Below are 5000 nucleotides of genomic sequence, written 5' to 3'. Positions count from 1 at the left end.
GGCTCGTGGGCAAGGCTAGTGCGCAAGGCTAGTGCCCAAGGTCTGTGTGCAAGGCTAGTGCCCAAGGCTAGTGCGCAAGGCTAGTGCCCAAGGCTAGTGAGCAAGGCCTGTGTGCAAGGCTAGTGTGCAAGGCTTGTATGCAAGGCTAGTGTGCAAGGCTGGTGTGCAAGGCTTGTGGGCAAGGCTGGTGCGCAAGGCTAGTGCCCAAGGGTTGTGTGCAAGGCTAGTGCCCAAGGGTAGTGCGCAAGGCTCGTGCCCAAGGCTAGTGCGCAAGGCTTGTGTGCAAGGCTAGTGCGATGGGCCAGTGCCCAAGGCTTGTGAGCAAGGCTTGTATGCATGGCTTGTGTGCAAGGCTTGTGTGCATGGCTTGTGCGCAAGGCTTGTGTCCAAGGCTTTTGTGCAAGGCTCGTGCGCAAGGCTAGTGTGCAAGGCTTGTGCGCATTGGCAGGTAGCCCACCACCATGCACGATCCAAATGCCACTCAAGCGACAACACGGTGCCAAGCCGGGCATGGTGTGCACTCAAAACCAATCAACGGACAGAGGTCATGCGTCATGGGGGGGATCTAGCAAGGCCATGGGGAAGGTCATGGAGGACCTTGGAAGCAAGCGCAAGACGAGAGCGAATCGAACAAGGGGCCAGGACGGGGCCTTGTGCCCATGGTCTTCGCAAGACTGCGTCCAAGGCGCCCGAAAGCCCAAGGGAACCCAAACCCGGCCGACACTTGCAATCGCACATGCTCTCTGCAACACACCATCAATGCCGCCCAACGGGGCCAGCACGAGCAGTCATCCGCAGTCCCCTGGCCCTGCGCACGTTTGTCTATGAAACCGAGCATCAATGCCACAGAAAGTGCCGGGGCGCCAGCTGGAGCCATCATCCGCGTTGCCATGGCTCGCTTGGCCTTGGCTTGCCAGTCCCCGACACGAGCAATCGCGCATTTTCTTTGCAACCGACCATCAATGCCGCCCAACGAGGCCAGCACGAGCAGTCATCCGCGGTCCCCTGGTCCTGCGCACGTTTGTCTTTGAAACCGAGCATCAATGCCACAGAAAGTGCCGGGGCGCCAGCTGGAGCCATCATCCGCGTTGCCATGGCTCGCTTGGCCTTGGCTTGCCAGTCCCCGACAGGAGCAATCGCGCATTTTCTTTGCAACCGACCATCAATGCTGCCCAACGAGGCCAGCACGAGCAGTCATCCGCGGTCCCCTGGCCCTGCGCACGTTTGTCTTTGAAACCGAGCATCAATGCCACAGAAAGTGACGGGGCGCCAGCTGGAGCCATCATCCGCGTTGCCATGGCTCGCTTGGCCTTGGCTTGCCAGTCCCCGACACGAGCAATCGCGCATTTTCTTTGCAACCGACCATCAATGCCGCCCAACGAGGCCAGCACGAGCAGTCATCCGCGGTCCCCTGGCCCTGCGCACGTTTGTCTTTGAAACCGAGCATCAATGCCACAGAAAGTGCCCGGGCGCCAGCTGGAGCCATCATCCGACGTGCCATGGCTTTGGTCCCATGGTCTTCGCAACCGAGCATTCGTGACACCCGACGGGGCCAGGACACCAACCCTTCCGACACGAGCATTCGCGCATGTTCTTTGGCCACACAACGGCGCCAGCACGAGCAAAATCATCAGCGGTGCGGTGGCCTTGCACGGCCTTTTGTCTTTGGAACCAACCATCAGTGCCACGGGAAGTGCCGGAGTCCCGGCATCCGCGGTGCCAAGTCATTGCGCCCTTGGTCTCTGCAGCGGGGCATGCCGGGCACTCCCAACCATTGCAAGCAAGCAAGAAAGAAAGTAAGTAAGTAAGTAAGTATTACATATAGGGGCGGGACATGCGGGGAGTTCTGCGAAACGTGCACTACGGGGCACACGCGTACCTACCGGGGCATACCGACCCCTATTGGGGCACACGTGTGCATATCGGGGCATACCGGGCCTATCAGGGCACACGCGTACATATCGGGGCATACCGAGCCCTACTGGGGCACACGTGCGCATATCGGGGCGTACCAAGCCTATCGGGGCATTCGCATGTATCCCAAGGCATACCGAGTCTATCCGGGCATACGCGTTCATACCGGGGCGTAACGGGCCTATCGGGGCATACTTGGGCATATCCGGGCAAAAAATGCCCAAAACTTGCGCAACCTTGGCAACCGTGGTCCATTCCTCACTATATGCCATGGCCTTGTGCCCATGGTCTTCACAAGACAGCATCCAAGGCGCCTGAAAGGCCAAGGGAGCCCAACCCAGCAATGCCCAGCCAAGGCCAGGCATTCCAGTGCCTGCCCGGGCAAAAACGCCCAAAGCATGCCCCATTCCTTAGCCTATCCAGGCAAAAACGCCCAAAACCAGCCCATTCCAGTGCCTATCCGGGCAAAAACGCCCAAAGCATGCCCATTCCTTAGCCTGTCCAGGCAAAAACGCCCAAAACCAGCACATTCCAGTGCCTATCCGGGCAAAAACGCCCTAAACCTGCGCATTCCAGCGCCCCGCAGCATGCCACCCTCCTATAGGGTTTGCGCAACCAACCCGCCTAACCACCAGTGGCAACCAAAGGTGCTGTTAGCGACGACTTCTGAAGACGCAACGAGACGCGACGGGTTTGCGCCCAGACGCGACGAGACGATGCGGGATCTGCGCCCACCCATGCCTACACCCGCCGACTTGTTGCGGGAGCTGCTTGCCCAAGCATGCCTAGCGTGCAAGGCCTGCGTGCCCAAGGTCTGTGTGCAAGGCTAGTGCCCAAGGCTAGTGCGCAAGGCTAGTGCCCAAGGCTAGTGAGCAAGGCCTGGGTGCAAGGCTAGTGTGCAAGGCTTGTATGCAAGGCTAGTGTGCAAGGCTGCTGTGCAAGGCTTGTGGGCAAGGCTGGTGCGCAAGGCTAGTGCCCAAGGGTTGTGTGCAAGGCTAGTGCCCAAGGCTAGTGCGCAAGGCTCGTGCCCAAGGCTAGTTCGCAAGGCTTGTGTGCAAGGCTAGTGCGATGGGCCAGTGCCCAAGGCTTGTGAGCAAGGCTTGTATGCATGGCTTGTGCGCAAGGCTTGTGTCCAAGGCTTTTGTGCAAGGCTCGTGCGCAAGGCTAGTGTGCAAGGCTTGTGCGCATTGGCAGGTAGCCCACCACCATGCACGATCCAAATGCCACTCACGCGACAACACGGTGCCAAGCCGGGCATGGTGTGCACTCAAAACCAATCAACGGACAGAGGTCATGCGTCATGGGGGGGATCTAGCAAGGCCATGGGGAAGGTCATGGAGGACCTTGGAAGCAAGCGCAAGACGAGAGCGAATCGAACAAGGGGCCAGGACGGGGCCTTGTGCCCATGGTCTTCGCAAGACTGCGTCCAAGGCGCCCGAAAGCCCAAGGGAACCCAAACCCGGCCGACACTTGCAATCGCACATGCTCTCTGCAACACACCATCAATGCCGCCCAACGGGGCCAGCACGAGCAGTCATCCGCGGTCCCCTGGCCCTGCGCACGTTTGTCTTTGAAACCGAGCATCAATGCCACAGAAAGTGCCGGGGCGCCAGCTGGAGCCATCATCCGCGTTGCCATGGCTCGCTTGGCCTTGGCTTGCCAGGCCCCGACACGAGCAATCGCGCATTTTCTTTGCAACCGACCATCAATGCCGCCCAACGGGGCCAGCACGAGCAGTCATCCGCGGTCCCCTGGCCCTGCGCACGTTTGTCTTTGAAACCGAGCATCAATGCCACAGAAAGTGCCGGGGCGCCAGCTGGAGCCATCATTCGCGTTTCCATGGCTCGCTTGGCCTTGGCTTGCCAGTCCCCGACACGAGCAATCGCGCATTTTCTTTGCAACCGACCATCAATGCCGCCCAACGAGGCCAGCACGAGCAGTCATCCGCGGTCCCCTGGCCCTGCGCACGTTTGTCTTTGAAACCGAGCATCAATGCCACAGAAAGTGCCGGGGCGCCAGCTGGAGCCATCATCCGACGTGCCATGGCTTTGGTCCCATGGTCTTCGCAACCGAGCATTCGTGACACCCGACGGGGCCAGGACACCAACCCTTCCGACAGGAGCATTCGCGCATGTTCTTTGGCCACACAAAGGCGCCAGCACGAGCAAAATCATCCGCGGTGCGGTGGCCTTGCACGGCCTTTTGTCTTTGGAACCAACCATCAGTGCCACGGGAAGTGCCGGAGTCCCGGCATCCGCGGTGCCAAGTCATTGCGCCCTTGGTCTCTGCAGCGGGGCATGCCGGGCACTCCCAACCATTGCAAGCAAGCAAGAAAGAAAGTAAGTAAGTAAGTAAGTATTACATATAGGGGCGGGACATGCGGGGAGATCAGCGAAACGTGCATTACGGGGCACACGCGTACCTACCGGGGCATACCGACCCCTATTGGGGCACACGTGTGCATATCGGGGCATACCGGGCCTATCGGGGCACACGCGTACATACCGGGGCATACCGAGCCCTACTGGGGCACACGTGCGCATATCGGGGCGTACCAAGCCTATCGGGGCATACACATGTATCCCAAGGCATACCGAGTCTATCCGGGCATACGCGTTCATACCGGGGCGTAACGGGCCTATCGGGGCATACTTGGGCATATCCGGGCAAAAAATGCCCAAAACTTGCGCAACCTTGGCAACCGTGGTCCATTCCTCTCTATATGCCTAGCCTTGGCAACCGTGGTCCATTCCTCACTATATGCCATGGCCTTGTGCCCATGGTCTTCCCAAGACAGCGTCCAAGGCGCCCGGAAGGCCAAGGGAGCCCAACCCAGCGATGCCCTGCTATGGCAAGCCAAGGCCAAGCATTCCGGTGCCTATCCGGGCAAAAATGCGATTCCTCTCTATATGCCTAGCCTTGGCAACCGTGGTCCATTCCTCACCATATGCCATGGCCTTGTGCCCATGGTCTTCCCAAGACAGCGTCCAAGGCGCCCGGAAGGCCAAGGGAGCCCAACCCAGCAATGCCCTGCTTTGGCAAGCCAAGGCCAAGCATTCCGGTGCCTAACCTTGGCAACCGTGGTC

The sequence above is a fragment of the Tasmannia lanceolata genome, unplaced genomic scaffold (genome assembly GCF_043159265.1).
Source record: "Tasmannia lanceolata isolate RefF3 unplaced genomic scaffold, GAP_Taslan_0.1 ptg000101l, whole genome shotgun sequence".
NCBI classification, from domain to species: Eukaryota; Viridiplantae; Streptophyta; class Magnoliopsida; order Canellales; family Winteraceae; genus Tasmannia; species Tasmannia lanceolata.
This window is presented reverse-complemented; position numbering follows the sequence as displayed.